Genomic DNA, 14,507 nt, shown 5'->3' with positions numbered 1-14,507 from the left:
CATATTTACATTCAGCTTTTACTAACACCAAATTCATTGCCTTTCCACCCTTCCATTCTGTCTCTCAGAAATTACAAATGGATGAATTCTAGTCCTAGCTGTTACATTAATTTAACTTTCAATATGGTATTCATAATTAAAGACATTTTAGGTTTTGCCAAAATGCATGTTTGAGAAAATAAAACAGGGTACTAATTGACAATGTGAGGGTAAAACCTGTCCAATATCTAAAACAGTTGTTTAGTAGCTGGTAACATAAAGTGTTTATTCATTTGACATTGCTCAAAATTTATCTGGGTGCCTGCTAATAGAGTAGATAGAGTTTTCAGATTTTATTTTTGTTTATTAAAATCAGGAATAATACATTTTAATAATAGCCACATTTACTAAGTATTTGCCATATACCAGACACCATATTTGGTCCTTCACAACCAATCACAAATCTTCACAGTATCCATCAAAAGTGGTCTTATCATTTGCATTTTGAAAATAAGCAAACAGAGAGGTTACCTGCTCAAAGTCACCCCTAGGAAGCAGCCAGCCTCAGTCTGGGACTGAAACTGAAGTCCCTGATCTTTCTAGCATTCCATGATACCCTCACCATAATGTAGAAATCATCCAATGCCTACCAAATTTTGGACACAATTTCTCTTTGCACATTCATTTTTCATATTTATTCTTTTTAAAAAAGAGCACTGGACTGGAAGGCCAAGAGCCCAGACTACTCAATGGATTACTCATTAATTACTCATGAGACCCAAAGTCACTAAATGTCTCTAGGTCTCAATTACCTCAGCTAATCACATGTCTAGATAACTTACGACTTCTTCCAGATCTGAATGATGTTAATAAACTTCTAGAACAAAGACCTCATCATTAGTACAATAACTGATTACTATTCTTGGTAATTTTAAAGGCTAGTCATAAAACATTTATTAAAATTTTACTATAGTTAAAAAAATACAATTTAAAAATGCAAATGTACCAATATATATTTTTTTCTTCAGCAATATAAAATATTCCTGCAAAAATACTTCTCAAATAACATTAATAAGTTATGAGCTTTGATGTTTTGTATAACACATATATATATAAAATACATGAAAAAAATTAAACTAAAACAGTCCAAAATATCTACAGTCACGAAATTCACAGTTAACATTTCATCTTCCACCTCCCACATCTTCCACCCCAGCCACCTGCCTCTGACTGGCACTGAGATTACAAAACTCAACTGGAGCCCTAATAATGGGCTCTTCTCTGAAGTACTTGAAAGACGTTTACCTCCAGTGAAACATAAATAATACAAATGGCTGTATTTCAAGGATCACTCAAGACCACCTCCTGAGACCTTGTCTGAGAAACAGAGAGAGAGAAAAAAAGAACAAAGTTCCCCATTAAGGCACTCCTCTATTCCACATGACCTAAGTCATTTAGCCATTGTATCAGAGGTCTGGAGAGGGATTGTGACATGTACACAGGCCTCACATTACTGATCATCATCTGGAACAGATCAGACAGCACAGAGACAAAGGATCTTCTATTGTACACACAGGTATGAAGACCACTCAGAAGAAAATCTGGCATAACTGAAAGAATGCTGAGCCCTGTGAATCTGGAGGCCAATTCTTCTCCGATGCCAAAACTATGTCATTATTTGGTCCACTCATTTCACTGTACCTGTAGAACCCCTCACAAGCATGTGATCAAGGGACTGCGCCTACTTGGGAACAGGGAAGGGCCACTACACATCCACTGTTTCTAATGACATAACTAAGCCCTGTGAATATAGTGAAACCAAAGGAATAGACTCTAGATCTTACTCCATTCCTCTGTCTACTGAGCCATGCACTAATTGGTAGGCTGTATCTAAACCTGTAAAATTAAAGGGGTCTTGCCTACTTTAAAATTTTACATTTTTTTCATGATCCCAAGCACTTTTATTTTTTAATTTTTTAAGTGAATTTATGGGGGTGACACTGGTTAACATGATTATACAGGCTGCAGGTGCCCAATTCTACAGCACATCTCTGTACATCATATTGTGTGTTCACTCCCAAGTCAACTCTTTGTTCATCACCATTTACCGCCCATACTCTCTTCCACTTACCCCTCCCACAGTCACCACACTTGTCCACGTCTGTATTTTTCTTTATTTTTTTTTGTCCACAAAAACCCACCTTTTGTAAGAACTTGATAACATTTTTCAACATCTTCTTTACAATGACCATCACCAGGGAAGCTGATGACAGGGCAATAGGTGAGAAAAATGGAAAAATCAAAAAAGACCTTCTAATTCAAGAGAAGTTGTCAAAATATTGCTACAAAGATGTATTGTCTAGCTCACCAAACCAGGAGCTCAACATTCCAAGTGGATGTCAAAGGGAACATAAGGCTGCTTTCCTGAAAGCCTTTAGATTAGTAACTAACATGCCCTCAATATACCTCAGGCATTCTTAACACTATTAGGGCTGTCTAAAAATGGGGGAGAGTAGAAGTCAAAAGAATGGAAATGACACATTTTATCTCCTTTCTCACCCTTCTACTAACATTTTTTACCTCCTAACTCCAACCGACCATCTATTCCCATCTTCAAAAGAGGGGATGCAGAGACAGAAAAGAAACAAAATTGAAAAAAAAAGCAAATGGGCACATTCCAAAATCATTATACTCTATACAGAAAATAGGGAGGGGGAAGCATAATAGAGCTAGGATTTTTTTTTCTTTTCAAATCTTTGATCTGCAGATGCCTTAGCAGAAAAACTAGTCTTTGTGTATTCTTTTGGCAAAGTTCTACGATCACAGAAGGAGGCATGATGGCTTGATAGATAATTTTTTTTTTTTTTCTGAAGCTGGAAACAGGGAGAGACAGTCAGACAGATTCCTGCATGCGCCCGACCGGGATCCACCCGGCACGCCCACCAGGGGGCGACGCTCTGCCCACCAGGGGGCGATGCTCTGCCCATCCTGGGCATCGGCCATGTTGCGACCAGAGCCACTCTAGCGCCTGAGGCAGAGGCCACAGAGCCATCCCCAGCGCCCAGGCCATCTTTGCTCCAATGGAGCCTTGGCTGCAGGAGGGGAAGAGAGAGACAGAGAGGAAGGCGCGGCGGAGGGGTGGAGAAGCAAATGAGCGCTTCTCTTGTGTGCCCTGGCCGGGAGTCGAACCTGGGTCCTCTGCATGCTAGGCCAACGCTCTACCGCTGAGCCAACCGGCCAGGGCTAGATAAAATTTTTGAGGTAGGATCTGTGTATTTATACTATCCTTTGACAATAGTTTAGAATTATGTTGGTATACTGCATGAAAGGTTTTTTGATTTCTGGGAGAGATGTAAATTTTTTTTTTTTTTACAGAGACAGGGACAGACAGACAGGAAGGGAGAGAGATGAGAAGCATTAATTCTTCGTTGCGGCACCTTAGTTGTTCATTGACTGCTTTCTCATATGTGCCTTGACCAGGGGGCTATAGCAGGGCGAATGATCCCTTGCTCAAGCCAGTGACCTTGGGCTTAAGTCAGTGATCTTTTGGTTCAAGCCAGTGACCATGGAGTCATGTCTATGATCCCATGCTCAAGACAGCGACCCTGCACGCAAGCTAGTGAGCCCGTGCTCAAGCCGGCAACCTCGGGGGTTTGAACCTGGGTCCTCCTCATTCCAGTCAGACACTCTATCCACTGTGCCACTGCGTGGTCAGGCTATAATTTTTTTTAAAATCTGTATTTTCCCATAAAAATTATCTTTTTGGGTACAAGTTTCATTTAAGATGTGTATATGCAAGTATATGCATAATGTTTGTAATGTCTATCATAGCATCTGTGAACACAATCTCTAAGATTCCTTCCATTTCAAAATCTGGCTTCTAACTCATCTTCTTTTCTTATTCCTGTCCTGAATGTTCTCTACTTGCCTGATGAATTCTGTTTTCAAATGGTTTCCATTTTTATTATTATTATTATTGACCTAGGTTATGGAAAACTTGCTAATTTACGAGCACTATACTTGTAACTCACTTTTATTCTGTAGCTCATGTTGTTTATGAAGATGGATTTAATGTCATCAATTTTTAGGTAATTTTGTCATACTGATACGCTTCATTATGAGTTTCTTGAAAAATTTAATGTTTCAATTGCTTGATTCGGTACTTAAGGTCTTCACAGGCAAATTCTCAGTAACTTCCATGTAATTGACTGGATTTCAATGAACCTGAACTATTTTATTATTAATGGACATAGACAGGTATATCTAATTTTCCTGAAGCTATGAGCTAATGATTTTGTATTTGACAAGATAAACACACATGTATTTTATTGGGTATCATCCTTTTATGCCTACATGTAGCCCTTGTGCTGCTTCTCTTACCTTGTACACACATCCTTCATGGCATCTATGACAATGACACCCTCTTTAACTTTACAATGAGTTTCCTATATGAAATCTGGATGAAATTATCTTACACGAAGGAGAGAGATATATTTATAAAATAATATGAGCCAATCTTAATATTGTGTAAATAATCTTCTGTGTTTTTCTTATTGTTTTAGTCAATTCTTAACCAGATCATTATTTAAATATAGAATTTTTGGTAAAATAAGTGGAAGGAAAGTAATGGAAGGAATGAAAAAGGCACAGATTTCTTTTATTTTTTTATAGGGCCTTGTACCGTATCTGACACATGGTTACTATTCAGTGCTGGGTGAAGCAACGGTGGAAGGAAGGGAAATAGAGTGGGGAAGGAAAGAACAAAGTAAGAGAGAGGAAAAGAAAGAAGGCAGACAGGCAAAGAAAGTGAAAGCAAAGATAAATACTCAAAAATATAAAACAATAAACTCGTCAGGACAGTAAAAATGTAACTAACCACACAGAAACAGAAGTCAGAAGGGAGCATGAAGGAATTTAGGAAAAAGGTAATTATGTCACTTCAGAAGCTAAACTCTGTTTTAAAATTGTAAGAGACTCTAAAATAGATAAGAATAAAACTAATATTGGTTTTGTCAGTTAGTACTGTGTACACTTGGGCAAATATTTCTCCTTACTTGAACTTTATCTTCTAAACTTGTAAAATAGGAATAATAATACCTGTCCTGTCATTTTCTAAGTCTGAAGATCAAATAAAATATGTGATTAATATCAATAATAATATATACAATCAGATAAAACAGATGGTACTGAAAAATGTAAAGTGCCATGCTCAGTTTCTAGTCTTTTAGGGAGGGAGGGAGGGCTACCTAATTTTCGTAGTTCACTACTTTATAATTGCCACCTAAAGTGTTACATCTAAATACCAGAATCCAGAGAATTTGGGCCAACAATTGATTCTTGTTATTAGCTCAAGTCTAGTCAAACACTGTGAATCATTTCTACCATGACAATTTTACTTAGAAAATTTAAACTTCTTATATTATATAAGTTTTGCCAAGTCAACAAGAATTAGTTGTAAATGCCTTACCAGTTTTAGCTGGAACCTTCCTTTAAGTTCTAATCCATATTATTATAATGCTAAAATAAGTATTAAGTAGCCTTAGAATAAATAAGAGAGATAGATTTAGCTGAAATTTAAGCTCCTGAAGGAGATGACGTGGACATACTAAACACTGTGCCCATGCCTTGTGTCATTGAATGCAGTTGATAATTACCAGCTCCAAATGCATAACAAGGGTATTTATACTGTGATTGGAGGTCCTTTGAAAACTGGTGCTATCTGTCCATATTCACAGAACACCCTTTTCACTTTCCAGCTTGTACTTGATATCAACCCTTGAGCTGTAGGTTGCAACAGTTCTAGGTTGCTATCTCCAATATATCCCTGGTACTGCGTTAATATTAAGCCCCTGTATTTGATATCTACATTATTAACCAATGTAAGTACAGGGCGGGGCAAAGCAGGTTTACAGGTGTTTGTCTGGCAAATAATACTATAATTAATAATAATACAAGAATAAACTCTGTGTTTTGCATTCTCACAACTGTAAACCTCCTTTTGCCCACCTGGCATTTCCCTTTGGTTGGGATAGCATGCTATACAAATGCTACTTATTTTATTCCTATAAGTAGCATGTAATAATAGTAACAATAATAGCAACAAACTATTGAGCACTCAGGATTGACAGACACTGCTCTGCGTTTCCATGGATAAATGCATTTAATCTTGCAACAACTCTGTGAATTACATTATAATCTTGATTTTATTGATGAAAACCTGGGGCACAAAGGGGTTACAAACTTTCCCCAAAGTTCATACAAGCTAGGTGGGGAACAGCACCGTGACTGAACAGCAGACTGACTCTGGAGTGCACAGGTTAACCTGTCTGTGCCCCTGCAGCCATGTTGTCATAACGAAGCTTCCAAGGCAATGTCAGCACTGATTCCCCATTCAGCTCATGGCTTCATTATGTTTAGGTGACTATTTTTCAGTAAGAAAAGAAAAGCTTTTGAAATGAAGAGTCATTTGTCCTCGCTTTAAAATTTCATGAGTATTACACATACAAATATATACATTATTAAAAAGAATATAGTATTATTCATACTTTTCTAAAAAAAATGATTTCTCCCTTTAAAAAGTATCCCCTAAAGCACTTATACTTTTGGCTTTTATTTATTAGTTCCACTGTGAAAGTGTCATTGCTGGAGGCCACTTTCTAAAGAGAGTAGGTTTAGTCCCCTCCTCAACTTGCTTACATTCAAACATTTAATTAATGGAACAGACAGTAAAACAGAAAATCGATCAAGATTTAATATGTAAAAATTGCTCTCACTCACTACACATATTTACATTTACTGAACATATTATTATCATCCTAAGACTTGAAAGAAAATACACCAAGCTATATCACTCAAGGTAACAGAAATAATGGCAGTGGTACAGGACATTATAATCACAGATTCACGCCACATATTGAAGAATCCTAAATATAAAGGGCACTAGAAGACACAGCTGACCTCTCCCTGCAGTTAATTTCCCCCATTCATCTCAGAGAGGATTTCTCTGAAAACCTAGTCAAACTTCCTATTTTCAAGTTCTCTCTAACCTTAAATGTCTACATACACTTCTTTTCTCCCACCTCATATTGATAATGAAGAGTAAATACTAAGAGTTTTGTTCATGGTTACTGCTTTGCTCCTTTTTTTTTTTTTTTTTTTTTGAGGGAGTCAGAGAGAGAGAGGCACAGATAGGGACAGACAGACAGGAAAGAAGAGAGATGAGAAGCATCATTTCTTCATTGTGGCACCTTAGTTGTTCATTGATTGCTTTCTCATATGTGCCTTGACCGTGGAATTACAGCAGAGCGAGTGACTGCGTGCTCAAGCCAGCAGCAACCTTGGGCTTCAAGCCAGCGACCTTTGGGCTCAAACCAGTGACCCTGGGATCATGTCTATGATCCCACACTCAAGCCAGTGACCCTGTGCTCAAGCTGGTGAGCCTGTGCTCAAGCCGGATGAGCCCGCGCTCAAGCAGGAGAACTCGGGAGTTTCAAACCTGGGTCCTCCCCATCACAGTCTGATGCTCTATCCACTGCATCACTGCCTGGTCAGGCTCTGCTTTGCTCCTTCTTAAGTGATTTGGGCAAACAGTTTCTCAAGGCCAGTTAGGAGGATCTTTAGATTTGAGATAATGGCAGGAAAAAGTAAGAGTGGGAAAACCATTGCTACTGGACAAAGTATCTGGATTAATTTTATCCGATTTGTAAAGCAGCTAGTATTATATTTATGCCTGTGGCTGTAAAGATTCCAAAAAATGCTTTAAAAAATGTTTATGTCAATGCCAAAGGTTCTATCCATGCTTAAGGCAAGCAAGCCTAAGAGCCCTAGAGAAAAGGGCCCTTGCTGTCAAACCTGCGCACCTTTGTACAGTAGTAAACTTCTCCATATGTGGTGGAGAAAAGGCAGAGAACACTACTCAGGATTGCCTGGGCACTGTTTCTATTCTCTTCCAGAGAACCCCCGCCCTATACCCCCATCTTCCTCTCCCACCCAGGACAGAGATCTGATCTAGTTGGTTCTGCATTCGGCTCCAGAACCAAGCAGGTATCAGATACCTCTAAGTTTATAACAGTTATTCCTGATTACGAAACAAGATCCTAGTGTGAAAGAACTCTGGTGCCGTTCGGAATGAGATTCTGAGGCTGGGTAATGCCATGCTATGCTGATGCTCCTGCTGGAAGTCAGGGATCTAGGGCAAACTGGCTTCAGAGATGCTGCACTTGCTTCTATATGTTCACATCAAGGCTACCAATAAGATTTTTACCTTAGTTCACTACATTAGCAATTCAATCCTCCCTTTCAGTGATATCTTCCTATCAAGCCGTAAATCATCTTTCTGTTTATAAATGGTATCTTCCTGAAGCTCTTGACTACTTTTTGACTGGAAAATATGAGGATGTTGTAAATGTCAAGTTTTGGTACAACCAAATGCTTTTCATAAGTAATTCTATCATGTTATCTAGTTTGAAAGTCTAAAACATCAAAATACAATTTTCCCTACCTCGTCTTTCTTCCTTCACCTATCTTAACATTTTTCTTTGGTTGTCATTATAGTTTTTGGTCTTAATCATTAGTTTGCTTGCCACTTAAATTTTCCTCTCAAATCCAAAATAACATTTGATTTAAAAGTAAATTTACTTAATTACTTAATTGTACTGTCAGTAGCTTTTCCTGGAACTGAATTATAGATCCCTGGTATGTATACTTCTGTAGGTCTTTATCACATATCTATTCACCCATCCAGTTACCCTCCCATCCGACAACTCCTCTAAACTACAGTGAACTGGAGCCACATAGAGGCCCGTTGTAATTTACTTTAGATTTTCTTGAAGCACTAGAGTGGAGGGATAAAAAGGATTTAATTGTTTACATCAAGGTATAAAGCACATTTTCCCAGAGTCATTATAGTTGTCAGCCAGACTTAAAGCAGAGTGCACATCTGCCATTGTCATTCTCCATACTGAAAGATTTTACTCTACCATTGTTTAAATGTTGCTTCTTCCGCTAAGCTATTTTTTTTGTCCATAACGACTAATTTCTATCTTCATTTCAGACCACTCTTTTCTTTGTAGTATTTTCCAAATATACTTAAATACTTATCTGTGGAATGACTTAATGTCTATCACACTATCAGGTTAGAAACCCCACTAGGGCAAAGGCCCTATCTGTCTTGTTTATTTCATATCCTCAGCACCTACTATGGTGCTTGGAGTTCTAAATAAAAGTGTGTTGCATCAGAGAGTGGATGAAGTTAAAAGTCACTTTTACAGGTGGCAAATTATTAAGACAGAGGTGTTGGGAAGGAGAAGGAGGAGGAGGGTGAAATGAAAAGTTTCATTACATCATTTTCTTTCTGTTTGGCATATTTGGGTAATGAAACAGCTTTTTCCTCAAGGCTACAGGTTCCGAGAAAAACAATTCATATGCATATTGCTCTGCGAATGGTTAACTCATTGGAAAGCATGTCTGCCTGCACTGGTTATGCAGTAATTTAAAGTGAGATAAAGCTCGGGGAGTCATTACTGATAGGGCACTTCTGCACAGTGTCTTGCTATTAATTCCCCGAAAGAAAACGCTTCATTCAATGTCTGTGTTGGCTGTCTAGCATGTATAAGGCATGCTACTTGACTTTACCATATGTATCAAAAGAGCCCTGTTTCAAATGAATTCTAATTTCATTAGGAAGTTATAGAAATGCTAACTCTAGGGGGAAAAATAGTGAAATGCTAAGTACAGGGCAAATGATTGGTACTGCAGGCATTCAGGGAAGGACCATCAACAGTCCGTGGCAACTCAAACAGAAAAGGGTCTAGTCCATTTAGATGTGGGGAGACGAGTGAGACAGTGTTCCTGATGGGAAAAAGTGTGTGGGCAAAGCTGTGGAAGGGGAAAGCCAAACATTGTCAGGGCAGTGAGAAGAACAATTTGGCTGAAGTAGAGGGTTCACCCAGAAAGAAGCAGATAGATGGTCATATGGGTAGCTCAACCCATCAAGTGAAATTGTAACTGAGAAGCTCAGGAGGAAGATATTCTGCTAGGAGCTTCTGTGAAGCCCCACACTGACAGGTGGCATAATAAAGAGCGTAGCCATGACTCTAGGCTTGTGTGCTAATCCATTTCAGTTATATGAAAAAAGGATAGAACTACAAAACAACCAGAGCCAGCCTAAAACAAGATGGTGCTGAATCTGACCTCTAGGAGACCTGAACCTCACTATACCCTGGATTTTATTATATACTAATTACTCCTGGGCTGTCTTGACAGATCCAAATTGGACTATGTAAGGGAAGAAAAGGGGTGGCGCCCAAATTCAGGGAAGAGACCAGCCTATATCCCACGGACTAATGTGTATGCCTCCCCCTTAGTATATTTTCCACATAATAATCCCCCCAGACTTCTCTAGTAGGAGAAGTTGATCTGTGAGCTCGACTCCTGCTTCTCCATCCTCTGGCCACTGACTTCAGCTTGTGCTCTTGAACACTCAACTTCAGTTTCATTTTTGGTCCGACGACACCAAACAGAAAAAGAACCCTTCCAGCACCAGATCCCCACAGTGGGGGACTGGCTGATTGATCTAAACTGATTAACAATAGTGATATAAAATATTCAATGATGATATCTTAATATCATGTAGTATTATTCAAAGCAAGTTCATCTATTATTTACACATTTATTTTTTTCTCATTTTATAGAGATGTCACTACCTGCCAATAAAATTAGATGAGTTAGCTATTTAATGGCAGAACTGTAATTCAAGTCTACACCCTCTGTCCTGACACCTTGCAGGAATAAGCAAGAATGGTCAGTATGAGGCATCAGGAACAAGGCAATGGGTGAGAAGACAGCTTGCTAGAACAGACCGGGAATGATAGAACTGAGTGAATTAATAAGGTGGGCCACACCACAGGAGGGGACACTTACAGTCATCCCTTTCTGAAAGCTGTCTTGAATTGCAGGCAAGTATAAATAACAAATCAGAACTATTGGACATGTAAATATGAAGCTAATCACAGAGCCATTATCGGTTTTAAGGTGGCAGAATACACCTATTATTTTCACTCTTTCATTTTGCCACAGGACTATTACTTAATTTGCAGAAGCTTTAAATATTCAATCATATTGTAACTATAAGGTTTTAATTCCAGAGACTCTTCACTGCTATCTTTCCATTGATTGTGTTTTGAGGGTAGTTGCCACCCGGTTTTGTCGCACTGTATTTAAAAATTCTCGTTAACATTTATTTTATTCAAATACAGTAACCCTGACTTCTGCAGTGAATACCTGGCTTCCACCCCCACATACTGCACACAGTGTTAACATAACAGCTTTAAAGTGCTTCAGAAACTTTACACAAAAGCCTTTTGAAATTATGCTCAAACTGAAGAATATGTCTTTCTTCTTCCTATCAATTTATTCTTTTCCCCTCCAGAGAATTTTTTCTTTTATGAAAAGGTTCCCAAAGTGAAATTCTTCTGTCCACTTCCTGAGAGATAGTGATCCACCCCAAAGGCAGGAGAACAGTGAAAGAACTACTCAAGGCTCGCAAGGCGCTGATGGCTATTGTTTTCTCAGTTCCCTCCTTGTTAAATAGAACCTCAGAGGCAATGCGCATCTGAAGTGGGAAAGAGCTATTGGTCTCAAGCAAAACTGCACTACTTAGCATGCGGATGAAAGGGAAAGCTCTAAGTCTGTTCTACGGAGTAAAATCCCAATTTTCTTCCTTTTTTAACCATTTGACTTTTGAGTTGCTAAAAAACTTGTAAGTATAGTATATGCTACTTAGTAATTGGACTCTGTCAAAAATTATCTGGGCACTCTCTTCACTAGGGTGAATAGAAAAAAATTTTAATAACATAAAAAACAATAAAAGCCTTAGTGTTCATATTTTATATACTTTTGGTAAACAATATGATCATGGTGGGGCATGCGAGGTGACCTGAGTTCTTGCTCTCACTGAAAGTACCAGGGGGACTCTGGAATAAGACGAGGAGCTCTCATCCCACCAGAGGGAATTAGCTCTTACTGTTTTTGAACAAAAAACTTCAATATTGAGATTCTGTCTGGGAAAAAAAGTGGTCACTGCTTACAAAAAAAGATTTCAAAAACACTGTCCTTGATTTTATATTTTTCCTTTTTCTAAAGAAATAATAATTTTTTTAATGTCTTGAGGGAGAAGAGAAGAATTGAAACCAAGGGGCTTTATGACTTTGATTACATTTAGTTTATAAATAAATATATTTGTTTGATTTGTTTTTTTATTAAATTGTTTTAAATCTTAGCTCTAAAAATCACATCTCTCTCTCTCTCTCTGCACACACACACCCTCACAACCTGGCCTCTCCCCAGGATACTCAGCAACCGCGGCAGCAGGAGACAGACAGCAGCCAGGACCTGAGGCAGGCTAAAAATAAAATCTTGACCTACCTTACATTTCAGTTTCTGAGCCCTAAGGTGGAACAAACCCCTGGCTCCCTGGCTGCTTTCCCATGAGACTGAAGAAAGGGGCACCAGAAAAGACCTCAAAGCTGTCCTCAAGACCTGAAGAAATGATTTACAGGGGTCCTTGGGTTATAACAGTCCTGACATATGACCTTTTGAGTTTACAATGCTCACTCCCATAAAAACTTAAAAAAAGTGAGATGTGAGTGTTTGGCTTACTCCATTAGCGTCGTACTTACGTGTTACGTGGGAGAACGAGTTTGGTTGTGCACAGCAGCAGAATACACAGAATTCTTTTTCTGTGGCTTAGTTGTATTTTTACATTCTAGATTATGATTTTACAAATATGTTAGAATAGGTAAGTGACTTAGACTATGGTGTGTTTGACTTACACCAAAATTCGCGTTACATTGTTGTTGTAAGAACGGAACTGCGTCATGACCCGAGGGCCCTCTGTATTACCTTTCCTCAGACCATCAGCTCCGAGCACAACCTTGAACCCCCGACCCATGTGTGCTGTGGTTTTGTCCCTGTAATCTGTAACCTACATGCCATGGGGGTGGGAGGAGAGTCGGGCTCTTAGAGCCTTGGCTTGCCCTTCTCCTCGGTGGCCCCATTCATAATGAAATAGCCCATCTTTCTCCACTGAAATTCTCAGGGTCTAGTGTTTGGCTCTGTTAGCATAGGGTGGGCAAACCCTTTCTGTTCCATAACACAGATCATACTTTTACCTTAAACTAGGTCTTTTCTGACCATTCTAGAGAATTACCCCTTGTCAAATGTGCTTAGTGTTTGACTCTCTTACTTTATACCTAATCTAATGGCGTCTTATATTTTTAATTCAATCATTCAAATGTCTTACTTTGTCAGCTGGTTTATAAGCCCTTGGCATGCCAAGAACATATTTTCCTTTACTTTGTATGCTTCTTACCAAAGAACACTAAAGGCAGCATCTTGTTTTTGGGAACTGGGCAGCTAGAAAAGGGGAACCACTGTCCTCAGCCCGTGGCATCCATGGCTGTCATGGAACTGCACTGTGCCTCCTGATAACCATGCTCTGTGGCCACAGAGGAGGGGCTGCTTCAGTCAAAATGGCGGCATAAGAGAACCCAGGACTGCAACAAACTCCACCCAGCATGTAACACTCTCTGGGCCACAGGGGAGGAGGTGAGAGTTCTGATCTCTTTGTAGGACAAAGAGGTGTCTGGAGAGGGGCAAGCATCAGGAAGATATCAGGAGGCTTTATAGTAAAAACATTGTAATTACCTGAGGTTTGCCTTTTGGGGCAGGACCCCTGACAGACGCAGAAGGAGGGGGTCAGGGTACATACAAGCCCAATGCAGGAAGAGGTAGGCGGTGCTAAACAGGAAATGAGGACACAGGCAAAAAGGGAGCCTACTTCCCACAAGGAATGTGTAATCAAACACAAAAATAAAGACAAAAGTAAATACCTACTCACAGGGCTGAGGACACAGAACAGGTGCTTGGTTATGAAGGTGGCCAAGGCCCACCTGCAGTGCCCGGACTGCTGCCTGGGATAGCTAGCACCTACCACAGCTCACCTGGGCCTGGGATGGCTCCTACCTCCAGGAGTTCGGAATGGTTCAGAAATGAGGGCTTTTCCTGCCTCTCCTGGGCCATGCCTCACCTTGCAAATATTATTTGATTGCTTTTTCTTTTTCTGTGCCCATTTCTCTTAATCTTAGAAAGCGGCACTCGGACAGGCTGTCTGTGTACTTTCCAGACCAATGCCAACTAGAGTTAATGGCTTTTCACATTTTATTGTTTATTCTGCCATGCCTATAAATAACACTTTTCATCATTTCTGAATAAAGAAATTACCTTGATGAAAGAAGATACTGTGTCCTTTGCTCCTTCTTTCCCCCTGTAGTCAGTAAATAATGCCCCGCTGTTGCCTGGTCTCCTTCAGGCACACAGGTGTGGAGTTTCAGAGAGGAAGTGCAGAATGCCAAACCAGAAGACCTGGGTCAGAGCCCAGCCGTCAACACCTAACCCAGTGACCTGGGGCAAGGCAATTAACCAGACTCACCCTGCTTAATAAAAGGGTTTCGGGAGAGGGGACTAGTGAT

The 14,507-nt window shown here is 39.5% G+C and overlaps 1 protein-coding gene across 2 annotated transcripts in view; it reads right to left on the bottom strand.

Moving 5' to 3' along the window:
* The window catches only part of PPP3CA (protein phosphatase 3 catalytic subunit alpha), a 343,207-nt gene that overhangs the window by 42,955 nt on the left and 285,745 nt on the right, over positions 1 to 14,507 (bottom strand). The gene's annotated exons all lie outside the window — the stretch shown is intronic.

Source organism: Saccopteryx bilineata, chromosome 5 (assembly GCF_036850765.1).
Source record: "Saccopteryx bilineata isolate mSacBil1 chromosome 5, mSacBil1_pri_phased_curated, whole genome shotgun sequence".
Classification (NCBI taxonomy): Eukaryota; Metazoa; Chordata; class Mammalia; order Chiroptera; family Emballonuridae; genus Saccopteryx; species Saccopteryx bilineata.
This window is presented reverse-complemented; position numbering and strand designations above follow the sequence as displayed.